Here is a 12,555-nt window from a genome sequence, read left to right as displayed (position 1 = left end):
CTGCATTTCTTCTATCATGGAACCCAACCCCTCCTCTGAGTGTAGGCACCTCCGAGCCCATTGTTTAGGTGCAAATATTGCATTCTTGTACTTACAGTGACGTGGGGTAAATCAATGCTTTTTTAACAAATTTTTTTAAAAATACAAAATGTCAAATTTTCTGTAGCCTGTTACAAAAGAGTCGCTGATTTGTTGTGGGTGTTATTTGGCAGCTGCAGTGGCTGAGATTTCATGCAGTGGCTGAGAACATGGGATTCATATGCAGTGGATCACTGTTGAATGCAGTGCCGCCACAAATGTCCAGCTGCCCTATGGATGGTCTGAGGGCATATGATGCAGGTTGCTGAAGCTAAGTAGGTCTGAATCTGGTCACTGGATGAATAGGAGACTTCCTGGAAGCATCATGTGCACTGCCTTGAATTACATGATGGAAGGAAAACAGGATATAAATGTACTAAAGTAGTAGTAGCAGCAGCAACAACACCACCACCCTAAGTAATAATATGACAGCTACCACCTGGAGTAATTTAAAGTGCCTTCCACATGGTGGCACTAAAGCTGAAAGTTGCTATTATTTTTTCAGGTTCCTTCTTCTTGAGAATACATTAAAGGTCAATATAAGACATATCAAATAATTAGCATTTAGTTAAAATTGAATTAATTGTTCGTATCAATTAGTCATAATACCAGAGTGCAGAAGCAGAGCAATAATACTAAGCACCAACCAGCTTAATGGAAGTTTCCATAGATTGTAGGAAAAAGAAAATTATTTAAAAAAAATATTTATTTATGATTTTCATTATTACAATTTCCATATTCACATTCAAATATACCTTTCAACCATTAGTACTATCCCTTATAATAATACATTTGATGTCTTCCCTTCTTCCCCTTCCCTGGTATTTTAAATTTTCCCACCACTCCTGCATATTCTTATATATCCATTTAATTCAATTTCTCCCCTTATTCTCCCTGTATTTACATTGTTGAATTTATCTCAATCCTGCTAATGTTTTCACTTGCTTACAGTTATTTTCCAAATACTCCACAAATATTCCGACTCCTCTTTATATACTCCATCTTCTTGCTTTCTTATTTTATTTGTTAGATCTGCTAGTTCTGCATATTCTATCATTTTAAGTTGCCAATCCTTCTTATTGGGGACCTCACTCACTTGCCATTTTGGGGCTAGCAAAATCCGAGCTGCTGTAGTTGCATACATGAATAATTCTGCCCCCTGACATCTGGGTACATCTGACTGCATCATTCCCGAAAGGATTGCCTCTGTTTCTTTGGGAATAAATCATCATAATTCAATACTGGCAACTCCCCATTTACATGGGGGTTGCATTCTGTTTTTTTTTTTATAATAATTTTTATTAATTTTCCAATTTTAAAACAAAACAACAACAACATACAAACATCAACAGAAACAAACAAACACACAAAATATAATTTCTTAATCTCATTTTCATAACCCTCCTTTCTCGGACTTCCCCATACTTTCTCGGACTTCCCCATACCTCACCCTTTTTGCATCCTCGTTTTACAATTTTTCAACAACCCTTTTTACCAATTAAATTAAAACTTATTATCTTTCTCAATTTCACCTTAAATCATCAAACAATTTCAGCTGTAATTCTGCATCTTCCTTCCCCTTGACATTTTAGCACTCCTCAATTTTATAACAGTCCTTAAGATATACTTTAAACTTCTTCCAATCTTCCTCCTCCTCTACATGGGGGTTGCATTCTGAGGCACCGTGTGCATCAGCCTGCCCCATTTGGCCTGTTCTACCCCACCCTCTTCTGGCACCGAAAATGGCAAATGTGTCAGTGGTTGTGCATGTTCTGAACGCACACAAATGGGGAGTTGTCTGTATAGAAGCTTGAAACAATATTCCATATGAGAATAAAAATACAATGGTACCTCTGGATACGAACGGGATCCATTCCGGAGCCCCGTTCGCATCCTGAAGTAAGCATAAGACACATCTGTGCGTGCGCGAGTTACGTTTCGCCGCTTCCGCGCATGCGCGTGACGTCATATTGAGCGTCAGCGCATGCGCGAGTGGCAAAACCCGGAAGTAATGCGCTCTGTTACTTCCGGGTCGCCGTGGAGCGCAACCCCAAAATATTCATCCTGAAGCTACTTCAACCCAAGGTATGACTGTACTTTTAAGTCAAGGCTGGTGTCAGGGGTTAGCCTAATCAGCACCTGCCAAGGCCTACCATCTGGCAGAGACCTGAGATGCTAGACCAGCAGGAAAGTAAACAGATTATAATGGAGATGTGTTCTACTGCCTCTTTTAGGCACCTTCCCATTGAGAAATGGGAGATCACCCCCAAGTGATGGTCCATTTCCTGGTGGGATGAGTGTTGGATGAGCACTCACTTTGGCCTGTCAGTTCCTTGTAGTATGCAGAGTCATATTCCGCTGCCATTAACCTTGCTTCCATGAGGAGATAGATAATTGCCTCAGAGACCCCTGTGATCTGACAGGAGCCTCTAGAGCAGCCTTGCCTAACCTGGTGCCCTCCAGGTGTTTTTGGACTCCCAACATCCGTCAGCCCTAGCCATCAGGGAGCAGTGGTCAGGGAGTTGGCCATGGGAGTTGTAGTCTCAACAACACCTGTAGGGAACGAGGTTGGGGAAGGTTGCATATCACTTTTAAAGATCCCCAGAAGGAATGCAGCAGCAACTCCCTCATGTTCCAAGATAACCTGGCAGAGTTACTTCTCTGTGCCCTTCAGCCCCCCACCCTCATGTTTGCCATTGCCCAGGCTTTTCTTCAGCCAGATCTTGATGGAACTAAGTTCCGGTACCTCTCAGTTGGGCGTCTTTGCCATTATAAGAGAACAGGGGAGACGTTCATGGTGAGTTCCGGCACCTCTTTTTCTTGGAAAATATCACTGACCTTTGCCTCCTACACCTGGGAAACCTGGCATTGAGCTAGCAGATGGGGATCAGGGAGCGCTGGTGTAGGAGAGGTGACTACAGATTGACTTAGAAAACAAGCTAATTTGTTTTATTAAAGAATAATAACTTGGCTCATAACTGCGCCAATCTGATGTGAGCAGGTGGAGAGGAAGAACATGCCCACCCCTAATAATAGCAGCTTTATTGCACACATACAAAAATCTATAATGTCTGCCCAGACTTGGATTACTAAGCTGTTATGCACAAGTGTCTTTAACGCTAACACAAGCATATTTTGTTGGGCTTGCAGGGACTTGATGACTTATGATGCCTATGTGAGTCATTGTGGCCAAAGACTTATATTGTACCAACAACATCCTGAGTTAGTTGTGCTTATTCATCGTCATAGGTCACGTCACAGGGCCAGCACAATGATATTAGAGTTTGTGGCATTGCTCTGGTGCAGCAGTCCTTGTGCCTAAGCCTACATATTTACAGCATTTGATAGTACTGTGTCTCAGTGGGTGCATACTATGTCATGTGCACAGGTTTTGGTGTAAATGCATACAGATGTGTCTCTTTGGAAGCAGCACCTCCATAGAAACTGGCTTTTCAGGTTATTTCCCCTGAAAATGAGTTAGCTGTTGCTTCATCAAGCATGGGCATTACCTCCCCGCCCACAGGGCACCTCTCAAGTGCGTTCCCCATAAACACCACCTCCTCCTTGTTTCATGCTTGTTCCTTCTTCTGGCCGGAAATTTCATTTCATTGTGATGTTTTATTATTATTTATGTTTAATGATGGCATGCTTAAAAGCCCACACAATTTGAGGCAGTATTCTCTTAATGTTTCAAAATAGCCATTGGTGTGCACTGAATAACATGGATGCATTCTTAACACATTATGGTGGGAGACTGATGCCACTGTAGAGTCTTAACGTGAGGTTCTGCTTTATGATAGGTTGCTTTGAAACTTCAGTCTCTGAAACTGACTGGAATCAATCATATTAACAATGAAGGATACAATTCTTATTTGCTTTGCTAGCCCAACAACGTATAAGTAAATCTACTGCAGGCAAACAGGAGGGTGCAGTGTGGCTTCCAGGAGAGGATGGAGTTCTTGTGAGAATGAACTTGTCATTTTCCCTTGAATAAAAACACTGATAGGAGGTGAATAATTTTGCAAATAATTTGGCTGTGCAGTTATGCATCACAAAGAGCACTCATTAGGTAAGGGCTCTTCACCATGGAAATACAGTGGTACCTCGCAAGACGAAATTAATTCGTTCTGCGGGTTTTTTTGTCTTGTGATTTTTTTCGTCTTGCGAAGCACGGATTTTGGAAAAGCTTCAAAAATCACCAAAGTCTTCAAAAACCTCAAAAAAGGCTACCACACCGCGTGCTATGAGTTGCTCCTCGAAGTCAAGTCGCAACTGCACCCCCTGAATGCACGGTTTTAAGAAAAAGGAAACAAACTTGCAAGACAAAGGAAACAAACTTGCAAGACGTTTTCGTCTTGCGAAGCAAGCCCATAGGGAAATTCGTCTTGCGAAGCAACTCAAAAAACGAAAAACTCTTTCGTCTTGCGAGTTTTTCGTCTTACGAGGCATTCGTTTTGCGAGGTACCGCTGTAGAAGCAAAGTTGGTAGTAAACATTAGTCCTGATGTGTACAGATCAGTCTAAGTCCAGTCCAGTCCATTTTAATTTTCCATGTGTTCCTTCCTAAGTCTGTCCTGCCCCATTTTTCTATTAATCTGAAAATGTTTGTTAAATCCTTAACCCCCCAAAACCTATTTAAATACATATCTTATCATTAAATATATTATTATTTATCTCAATGTATTGAGCTCTGAATATATATAATTCATTCTGATTCATGTAATAGCCCAGAAGGTGTGATCAGTTTACTTCAAAATGTGAAAATTCTCCTCCAACCTTAATCACAACCTTACTGTGCTAACAGAACTGGGTAGGTGTAGGAATTAGCATTGTAAGAATGTGGCAGCTGTACATCTGCAACAGTGTTTTCTTTGTGGCAGCTCCTCCCTCAGCTGTGGAACCTCGTCCCTGGAGATGTGTGGTTGAAATCCCCCCGCACCCCTGGCTTTCAATTTTTACACATCCATTATAGATTATTATTATTATTTGTTTGCCCGGGCTTTGGGGATATATGTTTCCTCTGGATTCCAGCTGTGCTGATATTTATGTCATGTGCCACCAGACTTTTTTGTACCTGTGGGCACATTTACAAACTGGGTGAACTGTTGTGGGCTTCACATGCATGCATACAAACCACAACCAAGCACACCCCCCCCCCACAACCTGTTCTGTTGACTACTGGACAGTACAGTCATACCTTGGGTTGAAGTAGCTTCAGGATGAATATTTTCGGGTTGCGCTCTGCGGCAACCCAGAAGTAACGGAGCGTGTTACTTATGGGTTTCGTCGCTCGCGCATGCGCAGACGCTCAAAATGACGTCACACACATGCGCGGAAGCGGCAAAACGCGACCTGCAGTCACGTCTTACATTTACTTCAGGATGCGAACGGGGCTCCGGAACGGATCCCGTTCGTATCCAGAGGTACCACTGTATTTTTATTCTCATATGGAATATTGTTTCAAGCTCCTATACAGACAACTCCCCATTTGTGTGCGTTCAGCACATGCACAACCACTGCCGTACCATTGTATTAGAGAAAGTTTCTTTCATGCCTAATATCATCAGGGAGATTTCATCAATGAAACCTTCTGTGGGTGCATGTGCGCCCATGGGCACCACACTGGCAACCCCTGCGCCATGCCATTGCTTTCAGTTCTGCGATTTTAAGTGTTTTATTTTTTGTGTGTAAAACAGTCCACCCTGGGATGCTTCAGAAGGGCAGCTGATACATAAATATAATAAAACAGGTTGAATCCTGGAACAAGGAGCTCCAAAGAGATGCTCTGTACTCCCAAGTCATGTTTTATGAAGGAACTGATTCATAATGAGTCCCTGCCCATCTCTATCAGATACATGCAGGTATCTTGCTGTTCTTACCCCACCTTTGGAAGTTCTTTCTTTCAAAGGATGACAGTTTTTGTCACGAGTCCCATAGGGGTGCCATGGAAGAGATGGTAAGATTCCAAGGAAGAATGGGAGCACCTCAGGGAGTGGGATCTGGGTAACCCTGGAGAGGATCCTAGTGGGATGGGGGAGGTGACCGGGGAACCCCTTGATGTGGCTGAGGGAGGGGGCCGTAGAAAGCTAAAATCCAGGGGAGGAAACCAAACAGTTTGGAAGAAGAGTGTTCAGACCTTGTGACATTAGACACCTCCCCAGTGCTATTGTTCCTTTAAAGAGAGGTGCCAGAACTCACCCTGGTTCTCTTATCATGGCATTGGCCCCCACCTGAGAGGTGCAGGAACTGAGTTCTGGTGAGTTCTGGCTGGAGGAAAAAGCCCAACACCTCCTGCTGTAGTCCACCCCTGGCACCCCTTCCTGTCAGTAAGGAGCCTCATCCTTTGGGAGAGGTGACTAAATCAGAAAGTGAACCAGTGTCAACACCACCTCTGAGGACACAAAGACCCCAGAGCTGGTGCAAACCAACCTTTCAGACCCAAATCACTTGAAGGAGTACCCACTTGCTTGCCCAGTGCCGGGAGACTGGCTGCTTGCCACATTAAGAGTTCTGTCTGCCCTGTTCTTCAACATCTTCATCAACGCCTTAGCTTGCATTTAGCCATGTATCATACCTCTTACGCATCTGCTGCACCTTGTAACCTGTGTCTTGCCTATATACTGATCTGATTTATGCATTAAAGACGTTGATAGAAACCACACTGGGAGTTCCCTTCATCCAACAGTGAGGGCCAGGATGAAGATGAATGTTTATCAGTACATTCATCTGTAATTTGTAATTTTTCCTACTACAACTCTGTATATTCCTGCTGCATTTTATTAGTTTTAGATGTTTTCTATGTTATTTAAGAGGGACGCGGGTGGTGCTGTGGGTTAAACCACAGAGCCTAGGACTTGCCGAACAAAAGGTCGGCGGTTTGAATCCCCGCGACGGGGTGAGCTCCCGTTGTTCGGTTCCTGCTCCTGCCAACCTAGCAGTTCGAAAACACGTCAAAGTGCAAGTAGAGAAATAGGTACCGCTCCGGCAGGAAGGTAAACGGTGTTTCCCTGCGCTGCTTTGGTTCACCAGAAGCAGCTTAGTCATGCTGGCCACATGACCCTGAAGCTGTACACCAGCTCCCTCGGCTAATAAAGCAAGATGAGCGCCGCAACCCCAGAGTCGGTCACGACTGGACCTAATGATCAGGGGTCCCTTTACCTTTACCTTATGTTATTTAAACTGTATTCTTATCGCTGAAGTGTTCGCCACCCAGGGCTGATTTAGAAGGAAGGGTAGGATATCAATGTAAAACACAAATAAATACACACACCCCACATACACAAAGAAACATATTTTGCATATAAGCAACATATGTGATATTCAACTTTGATCACACTCAGAGTAGGTCCATTGAAATCAACGGATATTGATTTCAATAGGTCGAATCTGAGTATGACTTATCACTTCAATAAACCAATCCTGTCCTGCTCAAATATTCAACTTATTGAAATATTTAAAGGAGATATGGAACAACATATAATAACATATTTAAATTTTAGGGCTCTTATTTTTCTGGCTTTTTCCATGGACGTTCCTGCGGGGGGCACATAATAAACCCATGATCTCAGAATGTTGTGACGCTAATATGGTTTGCATTTACCTGTCTCCACCATGATAAGTGATGTTGGTGAAGATTGTACAATGCAATGGTGATGATATTACACAAGTCAGTGTCAACTGGGCTGCCGGTTAAGATGCATGCTAGTTGTACAGCTCTTCCCATAGAGCAATCTGGTGCTTAGTGCTTGTGCTTAAAGGCTATACTGAAGACGGTGTAAGACTGCTTGCTTCAGTACCGCTTAAACACTTTTTAATGAATCCAGGGCAGAAATTAACATTTAGTACAGTGGTACCTCGGGTTAAGTACTTAATTCGTTCTGGAGGTCCGTTCTTAACCTGAAACTGTTCTTAACCTGAAGCACCACTTTAGCTAATGGGGCCTCCTGCTGCTGCCGCGCTGCCAGAGCCCGATTTCTGTTCTTATCCTGAAGCAAAGTTCTTAACCTGAAGCACTATTTCTGGGTTAGCAGAGTCTGTAACCTGAGGCGTATGTAACCCGAGGTACCACTGTACTGTTCTCTGTATTTGCTTGGGAAATCTGACGTTTTTATCCGATGCACTTTTTAGTTGTAATAGTAGTCAACTCCCCTTTCAACTGCCAGTGACACTTTTGAAAAGTTCCATTCAGTGAGACCTGTGACTCTTTGACTCTGCATGATCTTGAAACTGATTGGTTTATTACATTAGGTCATCTGGACAGGCACCTCTGATATGGGTTGCCGTGTGCATTTGCTTTCTACCTGTGGTGCTACATTTGGGACAGTTTATTAGCAACTTGCAATGCTTTTGTTGTAATGTGGGTGAGTACCCTACCTTGGCACTGAAGACTGGAAGCACTTCAGCTCTGTGGTTTTACATTTTTCTATATATTCATTTTCATGTTGGTACCATGAATGGTACCAGGATGTTTACCTCATTTGATTATACAGTGGTACCTCGGGTTACATACGCTTCAGGTTACAGACTCTGCTAACCCAGAAATATTACCTCGGGTTAAGAACTTTGCTTCAGGATGCGAACAGAAATCGCGCAGCAGCAGCAGGAGGCCCCATTAGCTAAAGTGGTGCTTCAGGTTAAGAACAGTTTCAGGTTAAGAACGGACCTCTGGAACTAATTAAGTACGTAATCAGAGGTACCACTGTACATCCTATGCGCTCATGGATCCGATTCTGCAGAAAGATTCATGTCCCATATATATGATCTTTCACATGGTGTTTACATTTGTACAAAGGCTTTCTGAAGAAAGACATATTTGTGGATCTTTCTGTCGTAAAATGGATACAGCTTCCTTGTTCTCTGAGAAGTTGGCAGTCTCTCCCCCCCCCTTCTTTTTTTGTTCCTGGTACACATTTAAGCTTTATTTAAATTTTTAAAGACTTTATTATTGTAGTGGGGGGGGGAGCTTCTATCCATTTTTCAAAGAGAGAGAGAAATATTTGATTGTAGTTTTGCTTTGTTTTAATTGTTTCAGGCAGGGTGTCGCCACAGTTCAGGCAGAACAATTTCTACCTTATATTTTGCAAGGCACATACTTCACCTGGGCTGGTTTTGGTCACATGAGCTTGGATGTTTACTGGTGATCTTAAGTGCTCCACCTGCCTTTCAGTTTGTTTACCAGGAAATCAAGATGTGTAAACTGCAGGAAGTACTATTTGACCCTCTCCGGCAGTATCTCATTACAATAATTGCTAATCTCTGAATAAGACAGCCATGTTTTGTGAGTAACACAGGGAGAGAGAGGTTGTGTTAGAGAGATTTTAGGTATTTCCAGAAATAGAGCGTTGTAAATGCTTTCCTTCGGATTATGCTTCCTTTGCAGCTCTTGATAATAGACATCTGCTGACCTCTGGGGTCAGTAAAACTGGGATACAATAGTATGTGTTCTTCCATTCCTCTGAACTGAAAAAAAGAAATATCACGGCTTGTTGTTTTGGAGTGCTGTCACTGTTCTGTATCGAAAGGATAATGGCTACTTCCTGATTAAACCACTATCCACAGTAAGCTGTTCTTATTACATCTCTGTTCGCCTGTGAAGGGAAGAGTGCTCAGTGTTTTTCTTTTTAAAAAAATTAACTGGGGAATTGTCAGTTGAAAATGTTTATGGGATGTGGGTTAAAAGCTTTCATTTTACAGCAGCTTTCTCCTGATTGTTTTCTTCTTCTTAAAGTAAGGAAATTGTTTAACCTCTGCAATACTTAGGAGCTGAAAAAAATATTTTAATACAAGCATGTCTGAATTTGTCTTTGTGTTGTAATGTTTAAAATCAATCTACCTGCCTTTCACAACTTGTGTGCTAATGATACATGCATTTGAGGTATAAAAAAAAGAAATACCGGATATTGTTAGGAAGAGTCAATGGAAAATACTTGCCATGTTATTTGAGCTGAAAAAGACATGGCATTTTAGGCAGTAGGTTATATTTTCATCTGTGGAATTTTTTTTTATGCATCTGTTAGAATTCTAAAGCATGATCCTTTTTTTGGGATTTTGCATGTAAGTGGTTGTTACACTGATTTCCATGTAGCTTACATGGTACTGTGCCAGTATACATTTGGAAAAGTAGGGTGGCAGGTATATACAACTTTGCTTTGGTCACCTGTATGTCATACTGCGTTTTGAATATCCAAATACATCCAGCCAAAAGTTAAGCCGCATCATCACATTAATTTCAGTAAGAGATAATTGATAGTGCTATTCTCTTACTGACATCAACAGGACTTAAACATGATTAATTTTCATTCAGTTTGTAACCATAATTCACACATTCCTTTGTATAGCAAAAAAACAACCAGAACCAACTAAAGCTTCGACATTGAGGGGCAAATGTTAGCTGATTTATATTATTTCAAAGCCAAACAGAAGTTCACAGGAGAAATATTACATAGTGCTACATGGAAGAATATTTGCCATTGATGCCACTGGGTGCATGCCAAATTAAAATGAACAACTTTTTAAAAATCAGTCAAGCAACCTTTGTTCGCTGTGGCCATAGGATAGAGCAGATCTCCTTATCCTAAGGTGATATGAAAGGTCTGCTATTGGAATGGGAAAGCCAACTGTATAGGTCTTCTTCCCGCCACTGCAGAAAGTCTGCTTATCTTCAAAGGTTCAGTGATGTTGCTGCCTCACCCGGTGTAATCCAATGTGGGACAATTGCCTGTGGGGGATTTCCTGGCCAGCAGGAAGCCAAGCGGTCTTCCACACAAGACAGGAAGTTGGATACAAGCCTGCCTGCAAATTGGCCAATTGCAGTCCAGCTGTGAGGGAAGCTCATCCTGTAGGATGGGTTCAACTTAACCGGCATGCTTAACTTGGGTCTGCTCTGCAGGTGTATAAGACTGCTTGCCTCTTCCTCTGCAGACAGTTCCTATTTAGATTTCCCACCTATCCTCATGTTATTGGCAATCTGTACTGTGTTTGAATTTGCTATGGACATTGTTGGTCACCGTATTCAGGGCTGGGCAGAATTTTTTGCATCTGACCAATTGGCTATGGCTGGTGGTTTTGCCTACCACATAGCAATTGTCACAACTCTTGGCGGTTTAGGCATTGGGTAAGCTTTAGTGTTGGTTGGGAGGTTGTAGCCTCTGCCTTCCGTCCAAAGTTAAGAGGCATCCTATTAAAGGCATTTGGGAGGAGTTGCTTCTGTCTAGATGCCCAGGCAGAAGCTAGGAACATAACATACTTTCAGCAGGAGGGCTGGATGTCAATGATTGTATCCAATGCCTATGCCAAACCTCTTGCATCTGTAATCGCCAAAGTTGTGGCATGATTCTGTCTTGTCTGGTTCTTTCCATAAAGTTGGGGTGGCAGGGGGTTGTGGCACCTGGGCAGGCAATGTCCGTGGTCTTGGGACTATTCCACACTGTACGTTTAAAGACATATTCCACACACATTTAAAGCACGTGACTTCTCCAAAGAGTCCTGAAATTATAGTTTGTTAAGGGTGTTGAAAATGGTGGCTCTGTGAAAGGGAAACTACAGATCCCAGGATTCTTTGGGGGAGGTCATGTGCTTTAAATAGGTGCTGGATATGCTTTGAATGCACAAGGGAGGAATTCTGTGTCGTGCTCTTCTGATTGTTCCACCAACACAAGCATTTCTGCTTGCCAGACAGAACAGTCCCCCTCTCTCGCTGCTGTGTGTTGTTCTGGAGGTTATCTGAACTGCCCAGAACAGATTGTGGGGAGGCAGGGGGCATGCAGGGAATGGAGAAAGCCCCATTGTGTTGGGGGATCCCTTGCAATGGCTTCCACTTGTGTGCCAGGTTAGTTAAATCGAACCCGTAGTATAGTCCTGCCCTTAGTCTCACTGGCAGATGAGGATATGTGAAGCAGGTGGATTGAGGGAAGGCTGGGATCCAAAGGTGCTGTAGGCTTCTCAGTGTTCTGTCATGTCCTCAGATTTGTTCCTAATTTTGGGGTGGGATTAGGTAAAGCACAAAGAAAAACCCCATAAGAGGACACAGGGACATAAGAGTCATGCTCTGTCCTCACTCCTACCTTGCTGGTGAAAGGAAGTCTGGCAGTGTGGTGGATGTGGCAGTTGATCCTCTGGCTCCAGTGTAAGACCGTAGTGCTATCCGCACATACTTCATTGGCGAATAAGCGCCATTGAACTTAGCAGGGCAAACGTTTAAGTAAGTAAGTGTGTGGATCAGGCAGTAAGTTCTATTAGACTGTCAGATCAGGTGGAAACGAATTTTGAAAGTAAGTGATGGTATAAGAATAAAGGCACACTGAGCATACTTGATTTGATTATTGGATTGAAAGCAATGATTGAAAAGCTAATTTTAAAAGCTGCTAAGTAGAGCTGTTGCCAAAGATCATAATTATCTGGCTTGGAATATGAATTTGTCCCACTCAGAATGTAAAGTAAGATTCCGAACATGTGTGGTTCATGCTCAAACATGCTTTCT

At 42.7% G+C, this 12,555-nt stretch overlaps 1 protein-coding gene across 13 annotated transcripts in view; it reads left to right on the top strand.

Moving 5' to 3' along the window:
- Positions 1–12,555, top strand: part of BAZ2B (bromodomain adjacent to zinc finger domain 2B) — a 183,416-nt gene that overhangs the window by 68,993 nt on the left and 101,868 nt on the right. For 3 of the 13 annotated variants that reach the window (XM_081870119.1, XM_081870113.1, XM_081870114.1), the window contains exon 1: positions 9,340–9,634. The exons of the other annotated variants lie outside the window; for them this stretch is intronic. The gene's annotated coding sequence lies outside the window, so the exon portion shown is untranslated. Of the gene's footprint in view, positions 1–9,339; positions 9,635–12,555 lie in introns of those variants that run through there. 13 annotated transcript variants of the gene reach the window in all.

Source organism: Podarcis erhardii (assembly GCF_964252035.2).
Source record: "Podarcis erhardii genome assembly, chromosome: 1".
Lineage (NCBI taxonomy): Eukaryota > Metazoa > Chordata > Lepidosauria > Squamata > Lacertidae > Podarcis > Podarcis erhardii.
The sequence above is the reverse complement of the archived record's forward strand: the minus strand, read 5'-3'. Positions and strand labels throughout refer to the sequence as shown.